Source organism: Triticum urartu, chromosome 3 (genome assembly GCF_003073215.2).
Source record: "Triticum urartu cultivar G1812 chromosome 3, Tu2.1, whole genome shotgun sequence".
Lineage (NCBI taxonomy): Eukaryota > Viridiplantae > Streptophyta > Magnoliopsida > Poales > Poaceae > Triticum > Triticum urartu.
The window spans coordinates 200,827,402-200,847,666 of NC_053024.1; positions in this window are offsets into that span (position 1 = coordinate 200,827,402).

The following is a 20,265-nucleotide window of genomic DNA, read 5'->3' on the forward strand; positions in this document are numbered from 1 at the left end:
CGGCGTCCGACGACAGGGCGAGCGAGGCAACCTCCGGCGGCGGGATCCTGGCCTGCTGAAGATCTCCGGCGAAGGGTGGCGCTTGTCGCCGGCGAGCGCAGACGGTGGGGCAGCGTGCTCGGAGGCGGGGTCAGGTGGAGTGAGGAGCGAGGGGAACCAGGCGAGCGGGGCAGGTCGGGAGCGGAGGTGGGCGGCGTGGTCGGGCCCCTGGTGGTGCATCGAAGGAGGCGGGGAGGCAAAACCGAGGTCGACCATGGTAGCGACGTTCCCGTGGGTCTCCATGGCGAATACAGAGAGCAAGTGAGAGAGGGAACCAGATGGAACGGTGGAAGGAGAAGCACCGAGGGATGCGGGTCCGGTCTGATGGAGATGGTCGCCGACGGTGACGCGGGTGCGGCTCCGGCGAGGAGGCAGGAGGGGCAAGCCGCGGAGGCCTCGGGCGGCTGCAGGGGCTCGGGCTCTCGGTCCAGATCGAGGCAGGGAGGGGGCTATGCTCTGGATTGGCTAGTTGGTGAAAAGAGGAGATTACCTGGGTGAGATCCCGATGAGGAGGAGACAGGAAGAGTGGCGGCGGCAGCTAGGGGAGCCCTAGAAACTAGGGATTTGGTCTCAGGTTAGACTAATATATATAGCGAGTAGGTAAGGTTAGGGGCTAATCCGTCCCTCCGATCATAATCAGACGAACGCGAATAAAATAGCTAGGGAGTCCAAATAAGAAAACGGTGACGTTTTGCAGATGTTTGGGGATGTTCCGGACCCATCGATCACGACTGCTCGGGTCGGGTCCGGGACAGTTTCGGACAGCGAGGCGAGGGGTCGATGCACTGAGCAAAGAGGGGTTGGCTGGGCCTAGGAGGAAAGTGGAGAGCGGATTGGTCTGAGAGAAGAGGGGAGAGATGCAGCCCGGCACGGTTTCCGGAGACCGAAAACGTCCGACGTTAGACCGGCTATAATGCCGCTATAGTTTAACGGTTGGGCTATCAAACGAACTCTGAATGCGATGAAACTTGACAGGCGGTCCATATACACTATAATAAGACCACACGCCAACTTTCAAACCAATCCGAGAATATTTTCCGGCCACATATAAAATAATATTTCGGAGGTGCCGTGGGCGCGTGCAAGTGTGTCTGGGCTCAGAACGGACAACGAAAGAACGAGGAGACCGGGACGGATGCAAGTTTTGAAAACATGATGATGCAACGCACATGATGACATGACAAGATGCAACACGCAAGCGAATGACATGTCAATGACAGCGAAATAACTGGAGGACACCTGGCACATCGGTCTCGGGGCATCACAACACTCCACCACTACGAGAGGATCTCGTCCCGAGATCTAGAATGGCACCGGAGGGAAAAACGAAAGAGAAAAAGAAGAGGTAAAACTAATGGCTTCTTTGACAAACGAGTGAAACCAAAGAAACCTTGCGATGTTGAATAAATTGAAAGAAAGAAAACAACGGAGATGCACAAAGTTGAAAACACTGCGTTAGAAAAGAGGAACAAGGAACATTACGAGTACCTTGAGGTTGAAGGGAAAGAAATATATTGAAACCACTCCGGTTAAAACAAGATAGAGAAGTATTAAGAATGATATAATTTGGACAACACTCCGTCTGAAAAGAAAAGGAATTGAATAAGAACTTGATAAGATGAGAAGATACTTGAAGAAATCACAACACACTGCCTCTGGAACTATTGAAAGAATTGCACAAGGGATAAGAAAGATTTCATACAGCAATCTGGTTGAGAAGGGAGGCAAAACTTGATAAGAGGAGAGAACTGGAATGAAAACACGCCACTCCGATTGAATGGATAAGCAAAGGAAAGAGCCTGATCTTCACAATACGAGATAATGAGTGAAGAGAGCATCATCACAATGCCTCCGGAAGAAATGAAAGAATGCAATGAAAAGAACGGAGAAGAAAACAACATGTTCTACCTCAAATGAATTTGAGAGAACATCCTTAAAAGAAGGATTTAGGAGATGTTGGGAAATCGACAACGAAAAGAACAGGCTTGTTGAGGGCTTATGGAAAACATCTCAAGAACTTGAGGTGAAAACCTGGCACAAATGAAAACAATTGCTTGCTTGAGATCAACAAATAGATGAAAACTTGTTCCACCAAGAGGATAAAGAGCAAGCTTGGGTCATTGAGAAGCACCACAATAGCAACATTCCTTAGGGAAGGCATTAGGTGAAATATAACCCAAGATAAATCGAAAGAAGAAATTGATGGATTTAAAATACCTCATTCTTGATAGCTTGTGAATCATGAACCACGTAGGGAAATCATCAAGAATGACATAACACCATCTCAAAAGATAGGATAGAACGAATTGTACTTCGGAACGCAAGATGAAGAATGCTTGAGCTCCTCTGAAAAGAATCTTGATGCCACTTTGAGAAGGAATTAAATCCTTTATGAACCACCATGTAGAACCTTCATGAAGAACTCCGGTAACAAAAGGATGATCAAACGGAAGAAAGAGAGGTTGAAAACACAAGGTGAAGCCTTGCGATGATTTAGGTGAATCTCTGGGATGAAAATAATTGAGAGAGCTTGGAACTCCGTAAAAGAAAGATAAAGCATCTCGCACCGGGAATGTGACATGATGAACCTCCGGAATAAGGAATTGAGTTCACTCGATGAAACAAGAATAAGAATTACATTATGCTTATCCTTCACCAATTAAATTGATGACAACCAACGGATTTGACATATTACTTAATCTCGTAGAAAAGATTAAGAGAGATATAACATAAACTTGAGAATGTCTTCCACGAACCACCGTTAGAATTTGGAAGAACGAATAAATTGATATGATAACCAAGGAAGAGAACTCTTGAACGAACCCCCGTAAGAATTGAACAACAAATGAAGTAAAAGGATGAATCACCGGTAAGGATTAGCAAATGAACGAACATACATTAGAGAGTTTAGATACAAGTGAACGCCAAGATCACGAGCTGATTATAGAAAGCTTGAATGATGCACCAGTAAGATTGGAGAATGATAACTGAAAGCTGAGAATGAATAAACTTGAATTGTTGGACTCCGGATAATCAAACTGAAAAGGACTCCTGAATTGCTCCGGATAGGTGAAAATAATTCTCACAATCCAAAAACAACTATGAGAGGATGGCAACAAGCTAGAATGACGAATCTTTGAGAGAACGGATAAGATATGGAGGAAAAACTCTTCTTCGGTCTTCAAAATCTAAGAATTACACTTTATGCTTCCGGCTCGTATGTTGTGTGGAATTGTGAGCGGATAACAATTTCACACAGGAAACAGCTATGACCATGATTACGCCAAGCTATTTAGGTGAGACTATAGAATACTCAAGCTTTAGAAGATTTGAGAATAACTCCGGGAGAATAAGAAGAGTCAGGTAAGATCCTGGGAAAAGACCTGTGGGTTAGGGCCCACTCAAAAGAAACACTGTTGAACGATTGCTTGAAAAGAGAGATTCCACCTGTTTGAATTTAAATGGCTTGAATGGGATAACATCCTCGAAAGATCTTGAACGAAAGCAGAGTGTAAGCATGAATCTTCGGGATATCTTGAGCACTCCGGAACAATTGAATAGCGAGAAATGACTTAATATGAGGTGCACCGGCAAGAGAAGGTATTTGAAACGAGGAAAAGGATATGGTCAACAACAAAACTTGAATTTAATTCACCGGAGAAGAAAACGAGTGAAGAGAGACGAACTTGAAACTCCGTTAGAATCTTCTTTAGAAACACCGGATAAGAACATTGACGAAAAAAGAATGGAGAGACTTCGCATCAATAAGATGGATACTTGATTAAGAAATCCGACATCTCGGAGAAAAAGGGTGTGAGGGTGGGAAAGCAAAGACAATTTGGAGACGGATGAAACAAACATCGTTGACGAAAACTGAGTTGATCTTGCGGATGTCGAAAATGAACGGATCCACTTGACGAGAAGCACACTGGTTCAGAAGAAATTGAGATGGCAAGCTCGAAGATCAAGAAGGATTGCATTCACATAGGAGTATGAGAACACCGTTTAGGAAAAGTATGGAATCCACTCTTGACTTTGAATCAACTCGAATACCACAACTGAAAAACAAAACAAAGGATTGGCTTGCAAAATAAGCCGGAACAAACATATGATAGAGATTTCGTCTGAAGTTTTTGTGGTGGGGCCTACACGGGCTCGATCATACAACACCATCATGTACAAGGCAGTGCACATGACATACGAAGCGTCCCCGAGTCGGCATAGCCAAGGACTCTTTAAGACACAACGAGACCACTGTAAAACCAACCGTGGATAGGCGGACCACTAGACGTCGAACCCCAATTTCATATCATACATCTGTCGGAAAGATGTCCTAAGAGCTACTTGAATTCCCACTTATAAACTCCCGAAAATTTCCGGTTATGCAATCAGGTGTTGGGGATACAGGGGAAGCATAATATCTCACCCAAAACTAGCAAATCCTACATCCAGCTGTATCCATCCTTTAACACATAACCAAGAAACCTTCGGAAATCGTTTACCTCAACCTTCGAAAAGCATCCGTTATACGAGTTATGGCAATACTCCGGAACTCCCGCCCCAGTACTGGGTGGCGTCGAGGTTATCTCAGCAACAACTGCATAAAAGAGATTTTCGATGTCGGCGAAACTCAGGTATTCCAGAACTACAACGATAAAATTGTGACGACAAAACCTCGGAGCTCAACTCCCCGGGACACTGCCACAACCCCTAAATGTCATGAGGCACCAAGAACAATGTTCTCGTCACAAAACCATCGGAACGATTCCAAGATACCCGCGTGATCCTAATTTTTTAGTGAAATTTGAGAAGAGAAGAGTCAAAACTCTACGTCAGGATGCCTCACCAGAGCGATGAAGGGACTGAGAAGTAAAAAGAATCCTACTCTTCGATATATATAATCCTAAATGACTCAAAACATTTTTCTAGACTTCAACAACGCCAATGATTCGATCAAGCAGGGGGCTCCTAAGTCGGGGAAGGCTCTGATTACCAACTTGTAACGCCCTCGATGCGGCTATATCTCCCATGTGTCGAAGCACAACTTAGAGGCATAACCGCATTGAAAGCAATGTCGCAAGTGAGGTAATCTTCACACCACCCATGTAATACATAAGGGAAAAGAGATACATAGTTGCCTTACAATAACCACTTCACACAATACATGAATAAAGCATTACATACATCCAGATACACTCAAGGTCTGACTACGGAACCATAATAAAAGAAGACTACCCCAAAAGCTACACAGATCCCTGATCGTCCCAACTGGGCTCCACTACTGATCAACTAGAACGAAACAACAGAAAGGTTGGTTGCGTCACCTGCACGGTTTCATCGGCACCTGCAAACTGGTTTTGGAAGTATCTATGAGTCATGGGGACTCAGCAATCTCACACCCTCGCGATCAAGACTATTTAAGCTTATAGGAAGGGCAAAAGGTATGAGGTGGAGCTGCAGCAAGAGACTAGCATATATGGTGGCTAACATACGCAAATGAGAGCGAGAAGAGAAGGCAAAAGCACGGTCAAACAACTATGATCAAGAAGTGATCCTAGAACAACCTACGTCAAGCATAACTCCAACACCGTGTTCACTTCCCGGACTCCACCGAGAAGAGACCATCACGGTTACACACGCGGTTGATGTATTTTAATTAAGATCAACTTCAGGTTTTCTACAACCGGACATTAACAAATTCCCATCTGCCCATAACCGTGGGCACGGCTCTCGAAAGTTCAAATCCCTGCAGGGGTGTCCCAACTTAGCCCATCACAAGCTCTCACGGTCAACGAAGGATATTCCTTCTCCCGAGACAATCCGATCAGACTCGGCATCCCGGTTACAAGACATTTCGACAATGGTAAAACAAGACCAGCAAAGCCACCCGAATGTGCCGACAAATCCCGATAGGAGCTGCACATATATCGTTCTCAGGGCACACCGGATTGTCCAAACTTCCGGTAGGCCAGCCCAGAGTTGCCCCTGGTGGCCACCGGCGGCTGACAAGTTGGACCAACACTCAGAGGAGCACTGGCCCGAGGGTTTAAATAAAGATGACCCTTGGGCAGGCCTACTCAAGGGAAAGAAAAGGCTAGGTGGCGAATGGTAAAACCAATGTTGGGCCATGCTGGAGGAGTTTTATTCAAGGCGAACTGTCAAGCGGTTCCCATTATAACCCAACCGTGTAAGGAACGCAAAATCCGGGAACATAACACCGATATGACGGAAACTAGGGCGGCAAGAGTGGAACAAAACACCAGGCATAAGGCCGAGCCTTCCACCCTTTACCAAGTATATAGATGCATTAATTAAATAAGAGATATTGTGATATCCCAACAAAATATCCATCTTCCAAACATGGAACAAGCTCCAATCTTCACCTGCAACTAGCAACGCTATAAGAGGGGCTGAGAAAAGCGGTAACATAGCCAAACAACGGTTTGCTAGGATAAGGTGGGTTAGAGGCTTGGCTTAACAATATGGGAGGCATGGTAAGCAAGTGGTAGGTATCGCATCATAGGCATAGCAAAAGAGCGAGCAACTAGCAAGCAAAGATAGAAGTGATTTCGAGGGTATTGTCATCTTGCCTGAGATCCGCAAGGAAGAAGAACGAGTCCATGAAGAAGACAAACGGACGTAGCCGAACGGGTCCTCACAAACGCGACGTTATCGGAACCAACCCGAAGAAGCAACACCGGAAAGGAACACACAACTTAGTGAACAAACATCACATAAGCATGGAACGATGCGCAAACAAGTATGATGCATGTCCGGTTTAATGAGGCATGGCATGGCAAAGTGCACAAGCAACCCTACAAATTAAGTGGAGCTAAATATGCAACTCCGTTGCATATTGACGAAACACCATGTTCCATTATTTAGTTCGATCTCGTTATGTACCCAACAATATTAAATGTTCTTAACATGGCAAGGGGTGAAACACAACAAAACTACCTATCTAGGCAAGTTTAAATGAGGCCGGAAACAACGGACAACAATTCCGGAAACTCCTCATGAGCATATTATAGATTTGGTACTGTTCTGCCCTAGACCCTATTTTAGAGTTGTTAAACATGCAAAGTGATGACTCCATGATAAACTAGACATTTTCCCACCCCATTTACATATAAAGTTTGTTACAAACTGAGTTACGGTTAAATAGTTATGAATTAAATCATTTTAGCAAGTTATTTAAGCAAATTTAAACAAACAACATTTTAAGCATTTTAAACATGGATGAAAAAGACATATTATGAAATTACACAAAATTCTAAGCAACTTTCATATCAAGTTTGTTTTAATCCGATGCACAGTTGTGGAGATATTAAATGCATGAAAATGAAGGACTTTTCTGTAAAACAGCAGTTCCCGGATAAATAGCAAAATTCGCAGATCAGGAAAAAAATAGTATAGGGCCAAATCTGGAGGGGCTGGGGTTCTCACCATGGGCCATGTCCCAGGTTGGAAGGGGGCCGGCCGGCGGGTGTCTGGGCCGGTCGAGGCGTTGGGCTGAGGTTGCGGGGCCCACGCGGTTGACCGAAACGGTCAACGCGCGCGTGAACGGGCGGCGTCGCGGACTCCTGGCGAAAAGGGTCGCCGGCGGCGATGATGCAGACGGCGGGGCGGCGACAGGAAACGCAGAAGGCCGGAGAGGGTCCCACGAGAGGCGAAACAGGTGGTTCCAGACGGATCTAGTCACGACGGGGGTCGATGCGGCGTCCGACGACAGGGCGAGCGAGGCAACCTCCGGCGGCGGGATCCTGGCCTGCTGAAGATCTCCGGCGAAGGGTGGCGCTTGTCGCCGGCGAGCGCAGACGGTGGGGCAGCGTGCTCGGAGGCGGGGTCAGGTGGAGTGAGGAGCGAGGGGAACCAGGCGAGCGGGGCAGGTCGGGAGCGGAGGTGGGCGGCGTGGTCGGGCCCCTGGTGGTGCATCGAAGGAGGCGGGGAGGCAAAACCGAGGTCGACCATGGTAGCGACGTTCCCGTGGGTCTCCATGGCGAATACAGAGAGCAAGTGAGAGAGGGAACCAGATGGAACGGTGGAAGGAGAAGCACCGAGGGATGCGGGTCCGGTCTGATGGAGATGGTCGCCGACGGTGACGCGGGTGCGGCTCCGGCGAGGAGGCAGGAGGGGCAAGCCGCGGAGGCCTCGGGCGGCTGCAGGGGCTCGGGCTCTCGGTCCAGATCAAGGCAGGGAGGGGGCTATGCTCTGGATTGGCTAGTTGGTGAAAAGAGGAGATTAGCTGGGTGAGATCCCGATGAGGAGGAGACATGAAGAGTGGCGGCGGCAGCTAGGGGATCCCTAGAAACTAGGGATTTGGTCTCAGGTTAGACTAATATATATAGCGAGTAGGTAAGGTTAGGGGCTAATCCGTCCCTCCGATCGTAATTGGACGAACACGAATAAAATAGCTAGGGAGTCCAAATAAGAAAACGATGACGTTTTGCAGATGTTTGGGGATGTTCCGGACCCATCGGTCATGACTGCTCGGGTCGGGTCCGGGACAGTTTCGGACAACGAGGCGAGAGGTCGATGCACTGAGCAAAGAGGGGTTGGCTGGGCTTAGGAGGAAAGTGGAGAGCGGATTGGTCTGAGAGAAGAGGGGAGAGATGCAGCCCGGCACGGTTTCCGGAGACCGAAAACATCCGACGTTAGACCGGCTATAATGCCGCTATAGTTTAACGGTTGGGCTATCAAACAAACTCCGAATGCGATGAAACTTGACAGGCGGTCCATCTACACTATAATAAGACCGCATGCCAACTTTCAACCCAATCCGAGAACATTTTCCAGCCACATATAAAATAATATTTCGGAGGTGCCGCGGGCGCGTACAAGTGTGTCTGGGCTCAGAACGGGAAACAGAAAGAACGAGGAGACCGGGATGGATGCAACTTTTGAAAACATGATGATGCAATGCACATGATGACATGACAAGATGCAACACGCAAGCGAATGACATGGCAACGACAGCGAAATAACCGGAGGACACCTGGCACATCGGTCTCGGGGCGTCACATTCTGTTCCCTATCGTAGTACTTCAACTCCACAGAATCACGACACCCCCATGGATAGGTATCACACAACTTGCACAACAATGTTTTGTACGTGATACTGGATTCGACAAATAGAGGATAATCAAAGCCGCCAACATATCGCTTGCGGCCATCGCTACTAAGACGACTTGTTTCCATCCTAACGGACATCATACTGAAGGAAATATGCCCTAGAGGCAATAATAAAGTTGTTATTTATATTTCCTTATATCATGATAAATAGTTATTATTCATGCTAGAATGGTATTATCCAGAAACTTAGTACATGTGTGAATACATAGACAAACATGGTGTCACTAGTTTGCGTCTACTTGACTAGCTCGTTGAATCAATGATGGTTATGTTTACTAACCATAGACATGAGTTGTCATTTGATTAACGGGATCACATCATTAGATATTGAAGTGATTGACTTGACCCATCCGTTAGCTTAGCACGATGATCGTTTAGTTTGTTGCTTTTGCTTTCTCCATAACTATACACGTTCCTATGACTATGAGATCACGCAACTCCCGAATACCGGAGGAATACTTTGTGTGCTACCAAACGTCACAACATAACTGGGTGATTATAAAGGTGCTCTACAGGTGTCTCCAATGGTGTTTCTTGAGTTAGCATGGATCGAGATTAGGATTTGTCACTCCGATTGTCGGAGAGGTATCTCTGGGCCCTCTCGGTAATGCACATCACTATAAGCCTTGCGAGCAATGTGACTAATGAGTTAGTTACGGGATGTAGAATTAAAGAACGAGTAAAGAGACTTGCCGGTAATGAGATTGAACTAGGTATTGAGATACCGACGATCGAATCTCGGGCAAGTAACATACCGATGACAAAGGGAACAACGTATACCGTTATGCGGTTTGACCGATAAAGATCTTCGTAGAATATGTAGGAACCAATATGAGCATCCAGGTTCCGCTATTGGTTATTGACCGAGATGAGTCTCGGTCATGTCTACATAGTTCTCGAACCTGTAGGGTCCGCACGCTTAACGTTCGGTGACGATCGGTATTACGAGTTTATGTGTTTTGATGTACCGAAGGTAGTTTGGAGTCCCGGATTTGATCACGTAAATGATGAGGAGTCTCGAAATGGTCAAGACATAAAGATCGATATATTGGAAGCCTATATTTGGACATCAGACTGGTTCCGAGTGGTTCGGGCATTTTTCCGGAGTACCAGGAGGTTACCGGAACCCCCCGGGGAGTATATGGGCCTTATTGGGCCTTAGTGGAATAGAGGAGAGGGAAGTTAAAAGAGGGAGGCGCGCCCCCAAGCCCAATCCGAATTGGGAGGGGGGCCGGCCCCCCTTTCCTTCCTCCCTCTCTCCTCCTTCCTTCCTCTCCTACTCCTACTTGGAAGGGCTCCTACTTGTACTAGGAAAGGGGGGAATCCTACTCCCAAAGGGAGTAGGACTCCCCCAGGGCACGCCATAGAGAGGGCCGGCCCTCCCCCTCCTCCGCTCCTTTTTATACGGGGAGGGGGCACCCCATGGACACACAAGTTGATCAGTTTATCTTTTAGCCATGTGCGGTGCCCCCCTCCACCATAATCCACCTTGGTTATATCGTAGCGGTGCTTAGGAGAAGCCCTGTTCTGGTAGCATCATCATCACCATCATCACGCCGTCATGCTGACGAAACTCTCCCTTGAAGCTCTACTGGATCATGAGTTCGCGGGACGTCATCGAGCTGAAGGTGTGCAGATCGCGGAGGTGTCGTACGTTCGGTACTAGGGATTGGTCGATCGTGAAGACGTACGACTACACCAACCGCGTTGTCATAACGCTTCCACTTACAGTCTATGAGGGTACGTAGACGATACTCCCCCCTCTCGTTGCTATGCATCACCATGATCTTGTGTGTGCGTATGATTTTTTTTTGAAATTACTGCATTCCCCAATAGTGGCATCCGAGCTAGGTTTATGCGTAGATGTTATATGCACGAGTAGAACACAAAGGAGTTGTGGGCGTGGGTATATATATATTGCTTGCCGTCACTAGTTGATTCTTGATTCAGCGGCATTGTTGGATGAAGCGACCCAGACCGACATTACGCGTACGCTTATGTGAGATTGGTTCTACCGATGTGCTTCGCACACAGGTGGCTAGTGGGTGTCTGTTTCTCCAGCTTTAGTTGAATCGAATTCAATGAGCAGGGTTCTTTTTGAAGATCAAAAAATAATCACTATACCGCGTTGTGGTTTTTGATGCATAGGTAAGAACGGTTCTTGCTCAGCCCGTAGCAGCCACATAAAACTTGCAACAACAAAGTAGAGGACGTCTAACTTGTTTTTGCAGGGCATGTTGTGATGTGATATGGTCAATACATGATGCTAAATTTTATTGTATGAGATGATCATGTTTTGTAACACAGTTATCGGCAACTGGTAGGAGCCATATGGTTGTCGCTTTATTATATGAAATGCAATAGCCATGTAATTGCTTTACTTTATCACTAAGCGGTAGTGATAGTCATAGAGGCAATAGTTGGCGAGACATCAACGATGCTTTGATGGAGATCAAGGTGTCAAGCCGGTGACGATGGTGATCATGACGGTGCTTTGGAGATGGAGATCAAAGGCACAAGATGATGATGGCCATATCATATCACTTATATTGATTGCATGTGATGTTTATCCTTTATGCATGTTATTTTTCTTAGTTCAGCGGTAGCATTATAAGATGATCTCTCACTAATTTGAAGGTATAAATGTTCTCCTTGAGTATGCACCGTTGTTACAGTTCATCGTGCCGAGACACCGCGTGATGATCGGGTGTGATAAGCTCTACGTTCACATACAATGGGTGCAAGCCAGTTTTGCACACGCGGAATACTCGGGTTAAACTTGATGAGCCTAGCATATGCAGATATGGCCTCGGAACACTGGAGACCGAAAGGTCGAGCGTGAATCGTATAGTAGATATGATCAACATAGTGATGTTCACCATTGAAAACTACTCCATCTCATGTGATGACCGGACATGGTTTAGTTGATATGGATCACGTAATCACTTAGATGATTAGAGAGATGTCTATCTAAGTGGGAGTTCTTAAGTAATTTGATTAATTAAACTTTAATTTATCATGAACTTAGTACCTGATAGTATTTTGCATGTCTATGTTGTTGTAGATAGATGGCCTGTGCTGTTGTTCCGTTGAATTTTAATGCGTTCCTAGAGAAAGCTAAGTTGAAAGATGATGGTAGAAATTACACAGACTGGGTCCGTAACTTGAGGATTATCCTCATTTCTGCATAGAAGAATTACGTCCTAGAAGCACCGCTAGGTGACAAACCCGCTACAGGAGCAACGCCAGATGTTATGAACACCTGGCAGAGCAAAGCTGATGACTACTCGATAGTTCAGTGTGCCATGCTTTACGGCTTAGAACCGGGACTTCAACGATGTTTTGAACTTCATGGAGCATATGAGATGTTCCAGGAGTTGAAGTTAATATTTCAAGAAAATGCCCGGATTGAGAGATATGAAGTCTCTAATAAGTTCTACAGCTGTAAGATGGAGGAGAATAGTTCTGTCAGTGAACATATACTCAAAATGTCTGGGTACGACAACCACTTGACTCAACTGGGAGTTAATCTTCCTAATGATAGTGTCATTGACAGAGTTCTTCAATCACTGCCACCAAGCTACAAGAGCTTCGTGATGAACTATAATATGCAAGGGATGGATAAGACGATTCCCGAGCTCTTCGCAATGCTAAAGGCCGCGGAGGTAGAAATCAAGAAGGAGCATCAAGTGTTGATGGTCAACAAGACCACCAGTTTCAAGAAAAAAGGTAAAGGGAAGAAGGGGAACTTCAAGAAGAACAGCAAGCCAGATGCTGCTCAAGTGAAGAAACCCAAGTCTGGACCTAAGCCTAAGACTGAATGCTTCTACTCAAAGGAACTGGTCACTGGAAGCGGAACTGCCCCAAGTATTTGGCGGAGAAGAAGGATGGCAAAGTGAAAGGTATATTTGATATACATGTTATTGATGTGTACCTTACTAATGCTCGCAGTAGTGCCTGGGTATTTGATACTGGTTCAGTTGCTAACATTTGCAACTCGAAATAGGGGCTACGGATTAAGCGAAGATTGGCTAAGGACGAGGTGACGATGCGTGTGGGAAATGGTTCCAAAGTCAATGTGATCGTCGTCGGCACGCTACCTCTACATCTACCTTTGGGATTAGTATTAGACCTAAATAATTGTTATTTGGTGCCAGCGTTGAGCATGAACATTATATCTGGATCTTGTTTGATGCGAGACGGTTATTCATTTAAATCAGAGAATAATGGTTGTTCTATTTATATGAGTAATATCTTTTATGGTCATGCACCCCTAATGAGTGGTCTATTTTTACTAAATATTGATAGTAGTGATATACATGTTCATAGTATTGAAGCCAAAAGATGAAGAGTTGATAATGATAGTGCAACTTATTTGTGGCACTGCCGTTTAGGTCATATTGGTGTAAAGCACATGAAGAAACTCCATTACGATGGACTTCTGGAATCACTTGATTATGAATCACTTGGTACTTGCGAACCATGCCTCATGGGCAAGATGACTAAAACGCCGTTCTCCGGAACAATGGAGCGAGCAACAAATTTGTTGGAAATCATACATACTGATGTATGTGGTCCGATGAATATTGAGGCTCACGGCGGCTATAGTTATTTTCTCACCTTCATAGATGATTTGAGCAGATATGGGTATATCTACTTAATGAAACATAAGTCTGAGACATTTGAAAAGTTCAAAGAATTTCAGAGTGAAGTGGAAAATCATCGTAACAAGAAAACCAAGTTTCTACGATCTGATCGTGGAGGCGAATATTTGAGTTATGAGTTTGGACTTCATTTGAAACAATGCGGAATAGTTTCACAACTCACGCCACCTGGAACCCCATAGTGTAATGGTGTGTCCGAACGTCGTAATCGTACTTTACTGGATATGGTGCGATCTATGATGTCTCCCACTGATTTACCGCTATCGTTTTGGGGTTACGCTTTAGAGACAGCTGCATTCACGTTAAATAGGGCACCATCTAAATCCATTGAGACGACACCTTATGAACTGTGGTTTGGCAAGAAACCCAAGTTGTTGTTTCTTAAAGTTTGGGGCTGCGATGCTTATGTGAAAGAGCTTCAACCTGATAAGCTCGAACCCAAATCGGATAAATGTGTCTTCATAGGATACCCAAAAGAAACTATTGGGTACACCTTCTATCACAGATCCGAAGGCAAGATATTCGTTGCTAAGAATGGATCCTTTCTAGAGAAGGAGTTTCTCTCGAAAGAAGTGAGTGGGAGGAAAGTAGAACTTGATGAGGTAGTTGTACCTTCTCCCTTATTGGAAAGTAGTTCACACTGAAATCAGTTCAAGTGATTCCTACACCAGTAAGTGAGGAAGCTAATGATGATGATCATGAAACTTTTGATCAAGTTACTACCGAACCTCATAGGTCAACGAGAGTAAGATCCGCACCAGAGTGGTACGGTAATCCTATTCTAGAAGTCATGTTACTTGACCATGACGAACCTACAAACTATGAGTAAGTGATGATGAGCCCGGATTCCGCAAAATGGCTTGAATCCATGAAATGTTAGATGAGATCCATGTATGAGAACAAAGTTTGGACTTTGGTTGACTTGCCCGATGATCGGCAGGCCATAGAGAATAAATGGATCTTCAAGAAGAAGATTGACGTTGATGGTAATGCTACTGTCTACAAAGCTCGACTTGTTGCGAAAGGTTTTTGACAAGTTCAAGGAGTTGACTACGATGAGACCTTCTCACCCGTGGCGATGCTTAAGTCCGTTCGAAGCATGTTAGCAATTGCCGCATTTTATGATTATGAAATTTGGCAAATGGATGTCAAAACTGCATTCCTTAACGGATATCTTAAAGAAGAGTTGTATATGATGCAACCAGAAGGTTTTGTCGACCCAAAAGGTGCTAACAAAGTGTGCAAGCTCCAGCGATCCATTTATGGACTAGTGCAAGCCTCTCGGAGTTGGAATATACGCTTTGATAGTGTGATCAAAGCATATGGTTTTATACAGACTTTTGGAGAAGCCTGTATTTACAAGAAAGTGAGTGGGAGATCCGTAGCATTTCTGATATTATATGTAGATGACATATTGTTAATCGGAAATGATACTGAATTTCTGAATAGCATAAAAGGATACTTGAATAAGAATTTTTCAATGAAAGACCTCGGTGAAGCTGCTTATATATTAGGCATCAAGATCTATAGAGATAGATCAAGACGCTTAATTGAACTTTCACAAAGCACATACCTTGATAAAGTTTCGAAGAAGTTCAAAATGGATCAGGCAAAGAAAGGGTTCTTGCCTGTATTACAAGGTGTGAAGTTGAGTCAGACTCAATGCCCGACCACTGCAGAAGATAGAGAGAAAATGGAAGGTGTTCCCTATGCTTCAGCCATAGGCTCTATCATGTATGAAATGCTGTGTACCAGACCTGATGTGTGCCTTGCTATAAGTTTAGCAGGGAGGTACCAAAGTAATCCAAGAGTGGATCACTACACAGCGGTCAAGAACATCCTGAAATACCTGAAAAGGACTAAGGATATGTTTCTCGTATATGGAGGTGACAAAGAGCTCGTCGTAAACGGTTACGTCGATGCAAAGCTTTGACACTGATTCGGATGACTCTAAGTCACAAACCGGATACATGTTTTTATTAAATGGTGGAGCTGTCAGTTGGTGCAGTTCCAAGCAGAGCGTCGTGGCGGGATCTACGTGTGAAGCAGAATACATAGCTGCTTCGGAAGTAGCAAATGAAGGAGTCTGGATGAAGGAGTTCATATCCGATCTAGGTGTCATACCTAGTGCATCGGGTCCAATGAAAATCTTTTGTGATAATACTGGTGCAATTGCCCTGGCAAAGGAATCTAGATGTCACAAGAGAACCAAGCACATCAAGAGACGCTTCAATTCCATCCGCGATCAAGTCAAGGAGGGAGACATAGAGATTTGCAAGATACATACGGATCTGAATGTTGCAGACCCAATGACTAAGCCTCTCTCACGAGCAAAACATGATCAACACCAAGACTCCATGGGTGTTAGAATCATTACAATGTAACCTAGATTATTGACTCTAGTGCAAGTGGGAGACTGAAGGAAATATGCCCTAGAGGCAATAATAAAGTTGTTATTTATATTTCCTTATATCATGATAAATGTTTATTATTCATGTTAGAATTGTATTAACCGAAAACTTAGTACATGTGTGAATACATAGACAAACAGAGTGTCACTAGTTTGCCTCTACTTGACTAGCTCGTTGAATCAATGATGGTTATGTTTCCTAACCATGACATGAGTTGTCATTTGATTAACGGGATCACATCATTAGAGAATGAAGTGATTGACTTGACCCATCCATTAGCTTAGTACGATGATCGTTTAGTTTGTTGCTTTTGCTTTCTCCATAACTATACATGTTCCTATGACTATGAGACCATGCAACTCCCGAATACCGGAGGAACACTTTGTGTGCTACCAAACATTACAACATAACTGGGTGATTATAAAGGTGCTCTACAAGTGTCTCCAGTGGTGTTTCGTGAGTTAGCATGGATCGAGATTAGTATTTGTCACTCCGATTGTCGGTGAGGTATCTCTGGGCCTTCTCGGTAATGCACATCACTATAATCCTTGCAAGAAATGTGACTAATGAGTTAGTTACGGGATGTAGCATTACATAACGAGTAAAGAGACTTGCCGGTAATTAGATTGAACTAGGTATTGAGATACCGACGATCGAATCTCGGGCAAGTAACATACCGATGACAAAGGGAACAACGTATACCGTTATGCGGTTTGACCGATAAAGATCTTCGTAGAATATGTAGGAACCAATATGAGCATGCATGTTCCGCTATTGGTTATTGACCGGAGATGAGTCTTGGTCATGTCTACATAGTTCTCGAACCCGTAGGGTCCGCACGCTTAACGTTCGGTGACGATCGGTATTACGATTTTATGTGTTTTGATGTACCGAAGGTAGTTCGGAGTCCCAGATTTGATCACAGACATGACGAGGAGTCTCGAAATGGTCGAGACATAAAGATCGATATATTGGAAGCCTATATTTGGATATCGGAATGGTTCCGAGTGGTTCGAGCATTTTTCCGGAGTATCAGGAGGTTATCGGAACCCCGGGGAGTATATGGGCCTTATTGGGCCTTAGTGGAATAGAGGAGAGTGACGGGAAAAGAGGGAGGCGCGCCCCCCAAGCCCAATCCGAATTGGGAGGGGGACCGACCCCCCTTTCCTTCCTTCCTCCCTCTCTCCCTCTCCTACTCCTACTTGGAAGGGCTCCTATTTCTACTAGGAAAGGGGGGAATCCTACTCCCGGAGGGAGTAGGACTCCCCCAGGGCGCATCGTAGAGAGGGCCGGCCCTTCCCCTCCTCCACTCCTTTATATACGGGGGATGGAGGCACCCCATGGAAACACAAGTTGATCAGTTGATCTTTTAGCCGTGTGTGGTGCCCCCCTCCACCATAATCCACCTCGGTTATATAGCAACAGTGCTTAGGCGAAGCCCTGTTCCGGTAGCATCATCATCACCATCATCACGCCGTCGTGCTGACGAAACTCTTCCTCGAAGCTCTACTGGATTGTGAGTTCGCGGGACGTCACCGAGCTGAACGTGTGCAGATCGTGGAGGTGTCGTACATTCGGTACTAGGGATCGGTCGATCGTGAAGACGTACGACTACATCAACCGCGTTGTCATAACGCTTCCGCTTACGGTCTACGAGGGTACGTAGACTCTACTCTCCCCTCTCGTTGCTATGCATCACCATGATCTTGCGTGTGCGTAGGATTTTTTTTGAAATTACTGTGTTCCCCAACACATACAAGCAGTTTCCTCATCCATCCTAAATCATCATGAACACATAACCAAATTGTGTGCAGTTAGTCACTATGAATTATACACAACAAGTTCGACCGCTACATACTATTATGAATACACACGCATCATCCTAGTAATTAGCATACTCACCCTGCTAGAATATCAGAGGTTGCGACCTGTACACTTAGCGCCATCTCGTGGCCGAGGCAAGCCTCTGATTCGACCCTGTTGTCTGTCGCCATTGCCGTGGAACAACCTCTATTCAAGCAATCACAGGCGGAGGAAGAACAGAGGAGTCAGATGGGAGTCATGTGGTGATGCTTCTCCTGAGGGAATCCGGAGCTGCGGCGAGTGGAGGTGCGCGGGGCGGGAGGCTTCGGAGCTGTGGGGCGGGAGGCATCGGCGCGGCAGCGAGTGGAGGCACGCCGGAGCGACGCAGGCCACGCCGGCGACCAGCCGTACCGGAATGGAGGAGTTTGGCGAGCAGCAGTGGTGGTTTGTGGCTGCTAATGGATAGGGAAAGGTACGAGTAGATTGGGGATATGATTAGTATAATCGATAGCTTAGTCAGGTCAACACGAATGGACTACAAGTTAAACATCTCAATAATTGACAGATAAGTGAGTCTTCCTGGATGGTTATTACGCGTGCGTGTATTAGCCGCCCTAATTGAATGTTCGAGGTTCAATCCCCACTCTCCCCTATTGCTTTTCTTTTTCCCGCTCTTTACAAGTGAGCCCACATGTAATGGAATCAGGGGTATTACGGTCATACCACGTGGTCAATGATCCTTTGACTGACGGTAACGTGAGAAAATGGCATTTTTGAGTGTGTCTCTAACGGAAGAGTGGCATTTTTGAGTAGTGAAACATTTTAATGGCAAAAGTGAGTAGTGTGACATAACTAGTGGCAAAAGTGATAAAAACCCTGCTATTTAACACTTGCTATGAGCAATATGGCATGTCGCCCGCGTCGGGCATACAGTAGTGCGCAGCGAGTGCTCCCTTGGTAGGCTGATGACCCAGTTTTTTGAATTAAAGAAGGCCCCCCTCCGATTTATATTAAGAGAAATAATTTGGTTTAAAGCTTGATGCAGACCACTACTGGAACAAAATAAGAGAAAAAAGCGAAGCCATAGGGCTATCATAGTTCCAATGACAACGACCCAGGGTCTGGACAGGCGAGCATCACAACAAACACCTGCCAGTATCTACATAGCATTTTAAAACTTACACAACATAAAACATAACAGGTCTAGGAACATCAACATAACGATGAAACTTTTCCAAAAGGAGAGGCAGTAGAGCTGAGAGTTGAAGCTACCAAAGAGACAACAAACATGTCGAAGTAGAAAAAACATTGTTGCTGGAGAGATCTTCTTAGGCACCAATTCGCAATACCCCATGCCTCTAACCTTAAGATGATCTGTAAACTTCATTTGCTACTCATTTTAGTAGGTTTTCTCCCAGCATCAACACCTCTTTATTTTCCACCTTTATCTGTAGAATAGACCAACCAACGACACAAAGAAAAATTAGCTTTATGAGAATAATTGGATCATTCTATAACTTATTTTCAAAAATGATGTTGTTTCTGCATTTCCACAGTGTCCAAAACAATGCAGGAACACCAACTAGAACCAACCTTTTCTCATTGTTTGAAAATGCTTTAATCCACCTCTCGAAGAAGTTATCAACGGAAGAAGGAACTGAATTCAAACCAAAGGCACATTTTAAAAGACACCAAACCAAAGTAGTAGCAGAAAAATTAAAAAATAAATGATCATTTGTATGCTCTTTACCACAAAACACATAATGTGCTCCCCCTCCAACCCCTTTTCAAGAGAGTGTCCTTAGTAGGAATACTTTTTCTAGCCACCAACCAAAGGAGCACCTTAATTTTGGCAGTAAATTTCACTTTCCACAAGAATTTCTATAGAAAGTGATAGTCCACCTCAATAATTTCCTATAAAGTGATTTGACATAATTTAATTTATCTCTAGTTAGAGACCACTCAATCTAGTCTTTCCCTGATCTCATCTCAATCTCCTCACACCTCAGTTTAAGGTTTCTCCACATTTCTAGGGATTCCCCATACAAAGTCCTTCTAAAAGTAAATCCACCCATCCTTTTTGCAAAGCTTCAGCCACAATAATATCATGATCAGAGCTAAGAAGGTAAAGTTTAGGACAAACATCTTTTAAGGTTTGATCATCAACCCAAACCTCCTCCCAAAACCTAACGCTATGTCCATCTCCCAGCTTCCAC